Here is a 13,637-nt window from a genome sequence, read left to right as displayed (position 1 = left end):
AGCAGCTTCTTCCAAGTCTCCCACACAGGTGCAGGGGCCCAAGCACTTGGGCCATCTTCCACTGCTTTCCCAGGTGCATCAGCAGGGAGCTGGATCAGAAGTGGAACAGCCAAGACTCAAACCAGTGTCCATATGGGATACTGGCTCTGCAGGCAGAGGCTTAAGCTACTACACCACAGCACCAGCCCGTTCATTTTTGTTGTTGTTGTGTAATAAAATGTTGACCTCATAGAATAAGTTGGAAATTATTCTTTTAGTATTTAACTTTCTAATGTTTGTTGAATATCTAATGTTTCTGACAAACCCTGTTTAACCACATCAAGAACATTTTTCTCTTTCACTTAAAGCACCCCCATTTATTCTATTAATATTCATTTTCTTTTCCTTTCTTTAAATGCAATTCTTCTCATAGATATGACACAAAAATAGCAGGAGGTTTGAATTGCTGTGTTGGTAGCCAAGCCTACCTTTAGCGTGAACCCTGATCAGCCAAAACTGCATCATTTGAAAATTAGTTTTGGGATTTAATCAGAAATGACTGCTAAGTTCTTTTATGAAAGATATTTATTCAATCTTCAACCTAAACATAAAAATTCATCATTTTTGCTGTTTTAGAAAACAAAAGAAACATGCCTACATTCTCCAAAGGGAGTAAAATGGTATTTTCCTTCTTCCCCACTACTCAGAAGGATAGTAAGGATTCTTCTAATTTTTAAGCCAAGTTAGTTTCAAGAACATTTCAAAAAATTGTTTTGCTGACAATGTCTCAACAAAAGCCTCTCCATTTATGTCTCAAAAGTTTCAGGTAGTGTCAATAAACTGACTAGTGCAAACAAATTGATATCCACTGCATTTTAAAGGCCTTTTGGACTGTGTTTAGTAGCAAGCAGGCTGCTGGTGTATCTTGGGAGAGGTCAGAGGCTCTGGGGAAGGGGAAAAGGAGTTTGCTTTCCATTCCTGTGTGCATACAACAAGCCGCAAAACAGCAAAGTCACTCCAGTTAGCTCGTACTCAGCTGTGCTTTCTGCCAGCAGAAGATCCACTTAATGAATTCTGAAGATTTGGGATATCTGAACCTAGGGAAGGATGTACATTTCCCTGCTGAGAACTCCCACTGACTGGGCTCCCATTACCTTTCAAACTACCAGTGCACTTCCAATTGTCCATGTAATTGGCTTTCCGCAATCCTACACAGCCATCATCTCCTGAAGATGCTAGCACTGTGCCTGTTATAATCCAGCTCACTCTCCAGACCTGAGAATTGTGATTATCAAACTGAGCCACTATATGGATTTCAATTTTGTTGGTCCACCAGATGAAGTAAGTTCTTTCCTCACAGGTTTTAGTGTAAAAGTCCTCACATCTTTGGTTGCTATTGCTAGAATATGGAAAGATCTTCCCAAGATTGGAGCAAATGCAATATCATGAACAGGATCAGTGACTGTCATAAGAGTTTCAGCTTTTGCATATTTCCTGGTGTTTTCATTATATTCAAAAATCTGAACTTTGGCCACTGCATTGGGACTACCGTCGTCACTCCCTACAGCTCTCCTGGGAGAAAGCACGAGAGCTTGAAGGGTTCCAAGAAATACAGCTACAGCTTAGCTTACATGAGGTCTCATGCTGCAGGCACCACTGGCTAAGATTCATGACATCTGGGGCCTCGTATATCCTCACTATACCATCTGCTGAACAAGTTAACAACGTAAGACCCATATGCTTGGGAGCAACTTTCACATCAGTAACGATGTCCTGCTATGCACTAGAGTTGTTCCCTTAACCCAGGGACTCTGTCCTCGCAGTTTACCATTTGACTCTCCTACTATTTCCTCCCACACAGCAGCTGTTTGGTTAAAAGAACAGGAAGCCGGGCCGGCACCATGGCTCACTAGGCTAATCCTCCGCCTGCGGTTCCGGTACCCTGGGTTCTAGTCCCGGTTGCTCCTCATCCAGTCCAGCTCTCTGCTGTGGCCTGGGAGGGCAGCGGAGGATGGCCCAAGTGCTGGGGTCCCTGCACCCGCATGGGAGACCAGGAGGAAGCACCTGGCTCCTGGCTCTGGATCAGCGTAGCGCTGGCCATAGCGGCCATTAGGGGACTGAACCAACGGAAGGAAGGCCTTTCTCTCTGTCTCTCTCTCGCTGTCTATAACTCTCTCTCTTCTCTCTCTCTCTCTCTCTCACTGTTCAACTCTGCATGGAAAAACAAGAAAACATAGTGACTCTGTTAAAAACTAATTAAATATTATAAGAAAAACAAAAAAAAATTATTAAAAAAAAAAAAAAGAAGAACAGGAAGCCAAAACCTGTCCAAACTCAGGATGGGCCCAGGTCACACGCCATACAGATCCACTGTGTGTCTTCCAACTAGCAGTACAATGCCAAGCCCCACTTTCACTTTTATCCCAGACCTTGACGCTCTGGTCGCTGGAGCAAGTCGCCATCTGCCGGCCTTGGAAGTTGAAAGAGACATCACGGACGAGATCCTTGCAGTCCGCCACGGTGCTGTGCGCCACAAACCTGGCTGCTGCCCGCTCGCGCCTCTTCCGTGCGCCCCTCCCGCCTCCGAGGAGGGCTGTGGCGGGCGACCCGCAGCCCGCAGAGACCCCGCCGCCCGAATGGGCAGGGCGCGTGCAGTCCGCTACGTTTTAACGCGTGCTTGCTCAGGACTGAGTTGCTAGGATCATTTTGTTTTCCTTCGTTAAACTGTCTATACCTGGTGTGAGAGCTTAGCCTAGCGGTTAAGACACCCACATCCCATGCCAGATACCAGCTCCAGACTACAGCTCCCTAATGCAGACCCTGGGAGGCAGTGCTGGTGGCTCAAGAAATTGTATTCCTGCCACCCACATGGGAGATCTGGGTGGAATTCCAGGCTCCCAGCTTCAGCCTCAGCCCAGTCCAGGCTGTAGCAGGCATCTGGGGGAGTGAACCAGGGAATGGAAGAGCTCTCTCCCTCTCTGTCTCTGCCAAAGAGACTAATTAGTTAATTAATTAATTTTTTAAAGGTCATATGCTGTATGGAGTTCTTTTTTTTTAGATTTATTGATTTATTTGAAAATCAGAGTTACACAGAGAGAGAAGGAGAGGCAGAGTGACAGCGAGGTCTTCCATCCACTGGTTCACTCTCCAATTGACCGCAACAGCCAGAGCTGCGCTGATCCAAAGCCAGGAGCCAGGAGCCAGAAGCCAGAAGCTTCTTCCAGATCTCCCACATGGGTACAGGGGCCCAAGGACTTGAGTTATCTTCTATTGCTTTCATAGGCCATAGCAGAGAGCTGGATTGGAAGTGGAGCCGCCGGGTCTTGAACTGGCACCCATATTGGATGCTGGCACTGCAGGTGGTGGCTTTACCCACTATGCCACAGCATTGGCCCCTAAACTAATTAATTTTAAAAAAAGATATCTAATGTTGGGCCATCCTTACCTTCTTAAAGTAAACTGATCTTAGCTGTGGTATACTGTTCATTTAATATGCTGCTTTATTTGATTTGATAATATTTTAAAATTTTGTGTTCCTACTTTTATGTAGTATTCTAAAATTAGGGGGCAGGCATCTGTCCTCATTGTGAAGACGCTGATTGTGATGTCTGGATTTGCCTTGGTTTGATGCCCATGTGTGGCTCCTGACTCCAGGTTTCCACTCCAGCCAACCCTGCTGGAAGGAAATGGTGACGACTCAGGTGGCTGGGTTCCTCCCATCAACACGGGTCACCTAGTTCTGGCCAGCAGCCCAGGCCATTGCAGGCCTTTGGACAGTGAGTCAGTGGTGGGAGCTCTGCCTCTTAAATCAAAATAAAGTTTAATTTATGTGTTGGAATTATGTTACATGGAATATGAAAAGTGTATTAAAAATAATAATAATTAATGTATGTCCATACAGGATGACAACCTATTACTATTGCCATTTCAGTAAATAATGAAAAAAGCATGGGTAGATTAAATAAATGATAAATGTCAAATGGAGGGGAATCTAATACATGTTACATGTTACACCAAATTAGGTATAGTGTACTAATAGATATTTAAATGATATTTTAAATTCAATACTAGGGCTGGGAGATTCAAGCAGTCACATAGTACATAAGCAATATAGTCTAGTGAACTTTTTTTTTTTAAAGAAAAAGCTTTCCTGTAATAGGCAAGACATATAAGTTTTAATTTCAAGGAAACACAATCTAAAATTAAACTTAATTTGAATTGAACTTTTCTAGCTATATTTTGCTTTTCTAAGCTTTTATTTAGAGTTGTATAATTAGGAACACAAGGATATTCTGCCTATGTTTGTTTCCTCATGTATATTTACAAACATTAATTTATCAACTGCGGAGGTCATCTTATTTTCTCATCAGTAAGAAGTCTATTTAGAAGCACATGTTTGGCAAGGAGTTAAGATACGGCTTGAGATGCCCACATCCCATATCAGGGTATCTGGGTTCAAGTCCTGGGCCTGCTTCTGCTTCTGGCTTTCTGCTGAGGCCCTGGGAGGCTCAGGTACTTGAGTCCCTGCCAGCGTGTGGGAGACCTGGATTAAGTTCAGTGCTCCTGGCTTCAGCCCAGTCCAGCCTTGGGGGTTGTGGGACTTAGGGAGTGAACCAATGAATCTCTGTCTCTCTCTCTATTTCTCTCTGTCTGCTGCCTTTAAAATAATAAACATTTTAAAAGCCATATCCTTTAGATTTTTAAAAAAAATTTTCTCTGTTCATTTCCAACCTGATTTTTAAATTTTTTAAAACAAATTTGTTTATTTACTTGAAAGTCAGAGTAACAGAGGGAGGCAAAGACTGACAGAGAGAGAGAGATAAACCAACCTTACATCCACTGGTTCATTCCTCAAATGCTTGCAACACTTGGGGCAGGGCTGGATGGAAACCAGGAGCCAGAAATTCCATCCGGTCTCCCACATGGTTGGTAAGGACCCACCAGACTCTTCCAAGTCAAAGTGAGGTGTGAGAACCCACAGTATCGGCAGCCCTGGGAGATGGTTCGTGCTGCAGAATCCCAAGCTAGAATGTGCATCTAGCAAGAACTCAGGTATTGGTTAGACATGGCTGCTGTAAGAAAATACCATGAAGGCCAGTGCCGTGGCTCACTTGGCGAATCCTCCACCTGCGGCGCCGGCACCCTGGGTTCTAGTCCTGGTTGGGGTGCCAGGTTCTGTCCCAGTTGCTCCTCTTCCAGTCCAGCTCTCTACCATGGCCCGGGAAGGCAGTAAAGGATGTCCCAAGTGCTTGGGCCCTGCACCCACATGGGAGACCAGGAGGAGGCACCTGGCTCCTGGCTTCTGATCAGCGCAGGGCCAGCCATAGTGGCCATTTTGGGGGGTGAACCAACAGAAAAGGAAGACCTTTCTCTCTCTCTCTCTCTTTCTCTCTCTCTCTCTCTCACTGTCCAGCTCTGCCTATAAAAAAGAAAGAAAGAAAGAAAGAGAGAGAGAGAGAGAGAGAGAAAGAAAGAAAGAAAGAAAGAAAGAAAGAAAGGAGGGAAGGAAGGAGGGAAGGAAGGAAGGAAGGAAATACCATGAACTTGCTGTTTTCTCTCACAGTCTTGCAGGCTACAAGTCTGCACTTAATGTGTTGCCAGGGTTGGTTTCCTCTGAAGGCTGTGAGGGGAGGATCTGCCCAGGCCTCTCTCTCCAATGTGTAAATCTCCTTCTCTTGAAGGAAAAGCTCATTTATTTTACCAGCAGAAGACAGAATGCATACTAGTGGCAAAAACAAACAAACAAATAACCTCCCCTCAAGCCCCTGCCACCAAAAAAAAAAAAAAAAAAAGCAACAACAACAACAAACCTATGCCTGTTTTCTTAGAAGGCTCTGCATAGTGTATAGCATGAGAATTTGACACAGCTGGTGGCTGGCATGTGGCACAGTGGGTTAAGTCACCTCTTGGATTGACAGCATCCCATATCAGAGGGCTGATTTAAGTCCTGGCTGCTCCACTTCCAATCCAGCTCTCTGCTATGGCCTAGGAAAGCAGTAGAAGATGGCCCAACTCCTTAAGCTCTAGCACCCACATGAGAGACCCAGAAGATGCTCCTGGCTCCTGGCTTCAAATTGGCGGAACGCTGGCCATTGCGGCCAATTGGGAGTATATGTTGTTAACAGCAATACAGTAATACAATTTTTATTTGTTCATTCTAACAGGTATCAAATCCTATTTTATAGCTGAACTGAGTAATTTAAAATGTAGGTAACTATACTGTATTATAATTTTCACCATCTGAATTGCTAGACGTTTTGATCGTTTTTCTTGTATTAACTCACAATTTGTCCAGGATGATCAGAGTCCCTTTCTTCCACTCTACATAATTTTGTCTCCCAATACATGATATTTAGAGCAAGATTTTACTTGATTTGGTTTCTGTTGGAAAAGTTGGTTTGGACCTAAAGAATTTCAGTCTTTTCTTTTTTAAAGATTTATTTATTTATTTGAAAGTCAGGGTTACACACACACAGAGAGAAGGAGAGACAGGTTACACACACACACACACACACAGAGAGAGAGAGAGAGAGAGAGAGAGAGAGAGATCTTCCATCTACTTGTTCACTCCGCAATTGACTGCAAAGGCTGGAGCTGGGTCATTCCACAGCCAGGAGCCAGGAGCTTCTTCCAGGTCTCCCATGTGGGTGCAGGAGCCCAAGGACTTGAGCCATCCTCCACTGCTTTCCCAGGGAATAGCAGAGAGCTGGATTGGAAGTGGAGCAGCCTAGTCTTGAACCGGTGCCCATATGGGATGCCAGCACTGCAGGCAGCAGCTTTACCCTCTACGCCACAGTGCTGGGCCCAGAATTAATTTCAGTCTTAATACATTGTCCCTTTGCCTGATCTGTGAGAGGGACTCCTCTCACCATTAACTCATCCTGGGAATCTCTCGTCTTTATTTATTTATTTATTTATTTTAGCTCATCTGTCTAACCTGTGCCATCCCTCTCGTTTACAGAATTGGTTAGTCCTAGATTTGGAGGCAGCTTTTAGAGCCACCTTCTCCAGTCTGTCAGCCAGGGTGGCCATCTGTCACAGGACCTGAGGACTTGGTCACTGGCTTCAAGAACTCAGACCTTAAAGTTGAAATTAGCCACAGGTGGCTTTCTGACTATCCTCTAAGTGCAGAACCTTGCTCTGCTTGTGTGCTTAGACAGCTTCTTTCTGATGATAGCTAGTCTTAGGATCTCCCCACTTCAATGAGTTTCCTTAAACAAATCACATTTGTCAACTATCAATGAAGTCAATCACTAGCCTGTTATAAACATGATCTACCTTCCCTTAACATAGCTATCTCCAGACCACCACAGTCATCAGAGAGAAGAATGTGGGATAGGCTGATCTGTTGGGTAGAAAACAACTCTTTTGATGTAAGGATGATGTATTATTAATGCGGTGATCAACATGCTTCTGAATCATGGCACAGGCTTGGGCCAAGTCCCTGCCTCTATGAAAACATCCTTAAAAGTGTGGAGTGATTGTTCAGTGACCCTCAGATTAATGTGTTCTTATGCCTGTTGCTCTAGAATTTATGATAATGCCTCTTTCACATGGGAAAAACTACTACTACCCTGTAAGGCACTGACATAGTCACCTATAGGTCTACAGAATACAGTTGAGATGGACAGCTCCACCACACATCAGGAGTCTATGGATCAATGCTGACAGAGATGAGGGTACAATGCCTTCCTTCTCCATGGTTAGATACATCACAGGTGTCTAGAGAGACAGGCACTCAGGAGAAGCAGACCTGGTTAAGGGAGCTTCCATGAGCTGCAGGCTTTCTTCCTAGCTTCCTGCACAACTCACCTCCTAGTCTCACTTTTATGGCATGTCATGACACCTGAGCCATATCCCTGAACTACAAAACACCTGACTTAGAGGCTGGGAGTCTGTGAACACGTGGTGAGAAAAGATTGATATTGAGCATCTCAGAAGGAAGCAATCTTTGGGGGTTTGTGCCCTGTTTCATTGAGAGGCTTGTTCTTCATATCAGTTTTCCTGATTGGCATAGTAATGGTTTTTGAGCGTCAAATGCTCAAACGAGAGATTCCTGGCTTCAGTGGAGGCAGATCAGAAAGAATTTGTAGATACTCAGTGAGAACAGGATTCTCAGTATCTTTGCCTATTACTGACTTCTTAACAATATCAGACACACAGACACAAAGACACATAGAAATATAAGATACACACACAGACACACAGATGCACACATGTACATCTTTTTTTTTTTTTTTTGACAGGCAGAGTGGACAGTGAGAGAGACAGAGAGAAAGGTCTTCCTTTTGCTGTTGGTTCACCCTGCAATGGCCGCCATGGCTGGCGTGCTGTGGCCGGCGCACCGCGCTGATCCAAAGGCAGGAGCCAGGTGCTTATCCTGGTCTCCCATGGGGTGCAGGGCTCATGCACTTGGGCCATCCTCCATTGCACTCCCGGGTCACAGCAGAGAGCTGGGCTGGAAGAGGGGCAACCGGGACAGAATCCGGCGCCCCGACCGGGACTAGAACCCGGTGTGCCGGCGCCGCAAGGAGGAGGATTAGCCTATTGAGCCACGGCGCCGGCCATGCACACATGTACATCTTTGCTCAGGAAATTAAACTCAGTTTATAGGAGATTATATCTACTTGAGATACTACTGACTAATGTAAATGATTTAAAAAAATAGTGAAGACCTCTAGCTAAGGCCTCTCATAATTACAGGGTATAATGTAAGATATGAGATATGCACAACGTAAATATCCAACAATTCTCTGGGCACACAATTAAAATGGTCCCTATCTGACCCTATTCTTCCTGGTTACTCAAATGACCTGGACTTTAAGGCTTTGTAAATGACTTGAGAAACTATTAGCTTGCTTTCCTGAGGCTAAGATGGTGATTTTTGCAAATATAATAACAATTCACATGGATAGCAGTGTTTTTATAACAGAATTGAATATTCAAATGTAAGTTTCTTTTGTGAATTGATTGCATAAAGTATTCTCTTTTCCAAAGCAATGATCTAGAATTTCACCTTTATTTCCTATCTCCCACCCATGCTGGATTGGAAGGGCCTCTGATGAGTCTGCAGTTGGCTGTCACTGTGCTTTTTTTTTTTCTTAAAAAGAAAAGATTTTATTTATTTATTTATTTGAGAGGCAAAGTTACAGACACAGAGAGAGGTCATCCTTCCCCTGGTTCACTCCCCAAATGAGAGCTCAGCCAGAGCTGAGCCATTATGAAGCCAGGAGCCAGGAGCTTCCTCCGGGTCTCCCATCTGGGTGCAGGGGCCCAAGGTCTTGGGCCCTCTTCTACTGTCCTCCCAGGCCATAGCAGAAAGCTGAATTGGAAGAGGGGCATCTGGGACATGAACTGATGTCCATATGGGATGCCAGTGCCACAGGAGGAGACTTAGCCCCCTGCGTCACAGCACTGGCCCCATAAACCATATGGTTCTAACACCAAAAATTATTTTACTTTCTTTACAGTGACTTATTTCAGTGAATCAGTCTCAAGTTAAAAAATGTTTAATTCAACAGTCTTCAACACATATACAGAAATTCAGCTTGATAACAATTCAAACAGCTGTCAAAGATCCTGTACCGACACAAGGTGAATGAACTTGGCCCTGTGACTGGTTCTGCACGTGGTTATGTTTAACAGAGAGCAGAGTTTCTGTTAGTGCATTCAAGGACAGATGTGTCCTAGAGAATTCTGCAGTACTGAGGGCTGTTTCCTTACTTGGCAGTGCACCTTCTTCAAGGCTTTTGGCATAACTGACAATCTGCACAAGAGCGACCAGCCCTCAGTGCTATGGTGTGCAGTATTTCTGTTTATGTGTTGCTCTTCCTGTTTGGGAGATCCTGAGAGAAGAGAAATTCTACCCAGGCAGGCTCTGAGGGAAGCAGGAAGAGGGGTGCTTCTTTGTAACAGTTCTTTGTGGAACTGCTACAAACACGGTATCACGCATGTCCCCCTTGGTTTCATCCTCACTGCAGCCCTGTGAGCTAGATTGTCCTCATTTTGCTTAGGAGGAAACCAAGGCCCAGAGAGGTCAGCCAAGGTGCCTGAGGTCACAGAGCCAATGAACAGGACGCCAGAATGTAGAGTCCCCACCTGCGCCCTTCCGACTCTGCCAGTCAGCGGCTGTGAGCCTAGGCAGGTGCAGACCGGCAGCTCCTCTCAGTGTCAGATGCAGAGAAGTCACCAATGGCATCGCTGGCCTAGCGCCTCCTTCAGTGATGGGTCTCGAAGCCCCAGTTGCCTTCTATTAATCAGCGCAATTCCACAAATGTGACAACTCCAAAATGTAACTAACAGTTCATCTTTTTTTTTTTAAATCAGCAATGTGAATGAATGATTTTTCTTTTTTTTCTTTCTTTTTTTTTTCATTTTCATTATTTACTTGACAGGTAGAGTTATAAATGTGCGCTATGGCTGGAGCTGCGCCGATGCGAAGCCAGGAGCCAGGTGCTTCCTCCTGGTCTCCCATGCGTGTGCAGGGGCCGAAGTACTTGGGGCATCCTCCACTGCCCTCCCTGACCACAGAAGAGATCTGGGCTGGCAGAAGATCAACTGGGACTAGAACCCGGAGCCCACATGGGATGCCGGCGGAGGAGTAAGCAAGTGAGCCACAGTTGCGGCCCCAATGATCTTTATTTTCGTTTTCAGTTTTCTTTCAGAAATAGTCTGTTTTTTTTTTTGTTTTTTTTTTTTTTTTAAGGAAAAAAGTCTTCAAAAGAATTAAATCACCACAAAGGGGCGGGCCGCCGAACGCGGCAGCTGCTCCCCGCGGAGCCCAAGCAGAAAGGCCAGGGCGGCAGCGCCTGGGACCTGGGCTCCGACCCGGGGCCGGCGGGCGGCGGCAGCGTCTGCTGCCAGGAGCACCTGCCCTGCGGGGACCCGGGCGACGGCAACTGCCCCTGACGCTGCTGCGCGGGGAGCCCGGGCTGCACTTGCTGCCGAGCCCCGACGACCACGACCCCCGCCTGGCGCCGGACCCCTGTCTCCGGGACGAGAACTAGGACTTCAGCTCGGCCGAGTCGGGCTGTCGCTGCGCTACTTCAGCGAGGGCGAGAGCGGCGCCGCCTCCTCCCTGCACCCGTCGCCTCCGCCGCCGCCGCTGGGCCCGCGAACTCGGGGCGGGGGCGGCGGGTCCTGGGAGAGGAAGCACGCGCGGCCCGGCGGCCCTGCAGCCCGGCATCGCTACGAGGTGGTGACGGAGCTGGGCCCGGAGGAGGTGCGCCGGTTCTGCAGGGAGGACAAGAAGACCTGGAAGCCTTTCACCGGCTACGACTCGCTCCGCATCGAGCTCGCCTCCGGACCCTGCAGCAGGCCACCGGGGCCCCGGACGGCGACCAAGTGTGCGGCCCAGCCTCCAGCTCCGGAGAGGAAGACGACGAGGACCGCGCCTGGGGCGGCTTCTGCCAGAGTGCTGCGAGGCAGGAGCCGGCGATGCAGGAGCTGGTGCCCATGGAGCCGGTGTGCTTGCGGGGCAGCCTCTAGGAGGTGGACGTGGTCCAAAGAGAGTGCTACCCCGTGTATTGGAACCAGGCTGATAAAATACCAGTGATGCGTGGACAGTGGTTTATTGATGGTACGTGGCTGCCTCTAGAAGAAGAAGAAAGTAACTTAATTGAGCAGGAGCATCTCAGTTGTTTTAAGGGTCGGCAGATGGAGGAAAATGTTGATATTGAAGTGTCAACATCCTTAGACGGAAGAGATGCTATTCATAGTTTTAAGTTGAGTCGAAACCATGTGGACTGGCACAGTGTGGATGAAGTGTATCTTTACAGTGATGCAACAACATCTAAAATCGCAAGAACAGTTACCCAAAAACTGGGATTTTCTAAAGCATCAAGTAGCGGGACCAGACTTCGTAGAGGTTACCTAGAAGAAGCCATGTTGCAAGATAAGACCACCCATATTGTGTTTGTTGTACATGGCATTGGGCAGAAAATGGACCAAGGAAGAATCATCAAAAACACAGCCATGATGAGAAAGGCTGCAAGAAAAATAGAAGAAAGGCATTTTTCCAATCATGCAACACATATGGAATTTCTGCCTGTTGAGTGGCGGTCAAAACTTACTCTTGATGGAGACACTGTTGATTCCATTACCCCTGACAAAGTACGAGGGTCGAGCACCATGGACATAATGTGTTACACCAGCCCGCTTTATAGAGATGAACTGGTTAAAGGCCTTCAGCAAGAGCTGAATCAATTATATTCCCTTTTCTGTTCTCGGAATCCAGACTTTGAAGACAAAGGGGTAAAGTCTCCATAGTGTCACGTTCCTTGGGCTGTGTAATCACGATACAATGATGGCTGGAATCCAGTTCGGCTTTATGAACAGTTGCTGCAGAAGGAAGAAGAGCTGCCTGATGAGCGATGATGAGCTATGAAGAAAGAAATCTTGATGAACTGTATATAACAAAACGACAGCTGAGGGAAATAGAAGAATGGCTACATGGACTGAAGCCATCATCTGTATCACAAACAACTGCCTTAAAATGTAAGGTTGAGAATTTCTTATGCATGGGATCCCCACTAGCAGTTTTTTTGGCATTGCGTGGCATCTGCCCAGGAGACATGGAAGTCAAGACCATATTCTGCCTAGAGAGATTTGTAACCGGTTACTAAATATCTTTCATCCTACAGATCCAGTGGCTTATCGATTAGAACCATTAATACTAAAACACTACAGCAGCATTTCACCTGTCCAGATCCACTGGTACAATACTTCAAACCCTCTACCTTACGAGCACGTGGAGCCAAGCTTTCTCAACCAAGCCAAAGAATCTACCTCAGTTTCAGAGAATGAAGGCCATCTCAAGCCCTGTGACCTCACCAGTCTTTTCCAATGACACTTTGGAGAATCTATAACGAACATAGGCAAAGCAAGCATATTAGGGGCTGCTAGCATTGGAAAGGGACTTGGCAGAATGCTCTTCTCAAGATTTGGATGTTCATATGCATCGCAAGCATCTGAGACTTCAAAGGACTCCATGGAAGACGAGAAGAAGTCAGCTGCCTCACCGTCTACAACCACTGTGGCAACATAGACCCTGCCACAGAGCAGCCCTGGCTTTCTGGATTCTGCATTGGAGTTGGATCACAGGATTGATTTTGAGCTCAGAGAAGGCCTCATCGAGAGCCGCTACTGGTCAGCTGTCACGTCGAATACTGCCTACTGGTCGTCCCTGGATGTTGCTCTCTTTCTCTTAACCTTCATGTACAAACATGAGCAAAACAATGATGCAAAACCCAGTTTAGATCCAATCTGAACTCTTGAAGGACATTCATGGCCCAAAACTGATTTTTTTTTTCTGTTCAAATGGTGTGTGTCAAGATAAGGAGATTTCAGGGCTGAGTTGTTTCAGTTTTATTTAGGAGCAAGAAATATTTGAATTTAAAAGCACTTTATTTTTTTAAATGTTTCCCGTCCTAAAGAACTTATTTATAGTTTGCATAATTTCGATTATGAATCTGACAGAACCTCCTGCAGAGTGATCACACAAAACCTGGAAAACAAGAAAGTTTGGGTCAACTGCATGTGAACGTCATAGATCACAATCTGACTTTGCCCAAACATGAAGGCATATTGATGGATTGAATCTAATGTATTAACCAAAATCTGTTAGAAATCTAAAATGTCCAAGGTCTAGTGTATTCTAT

General features: G+C 46.0%; 2 pseudogenes; one reads left to right on the top strand and one right to left on the bottom strand.

Moving 5' to 3' along the window:
* Positions 1-956: 956 nt before the first annotated feature.
* LOC133759310 (nucleoporin SEH1-like) lies at positions 957-9,931 on the bottom strand (annotated as a pseudogene).
* Positions 9,932-10,045: 114 nt separating this feature from the next.
* Positions 10,046-13,375, top strand: LOC133759309 (phospholipase DDHD1-like; annotated as a pseudogene).
* Positions 13,376-13,637: the final 262 nt, after the last annotated feature.

This window comes from Lepus europaeus, chromosome 5 (genome assembly GCF_033115175.1).
Source record: "Lepus europaeus isolate LE1 chromosome 5, mLepTim1.pri, whole genome shotgun sequence".
NCBI classification, from domain to species: domain Eukaryota; kingdom Metazoa; phylum Chordata; class Mammalia; order Lagomorpha; family Leporidae; genus Lepus; species Lepus europaeus.
The sequence above is the reverse complement of the archived record's forward strand: the minus strand, read 5'-3'. Positions and strand labels throughout refer to the sequence as shown.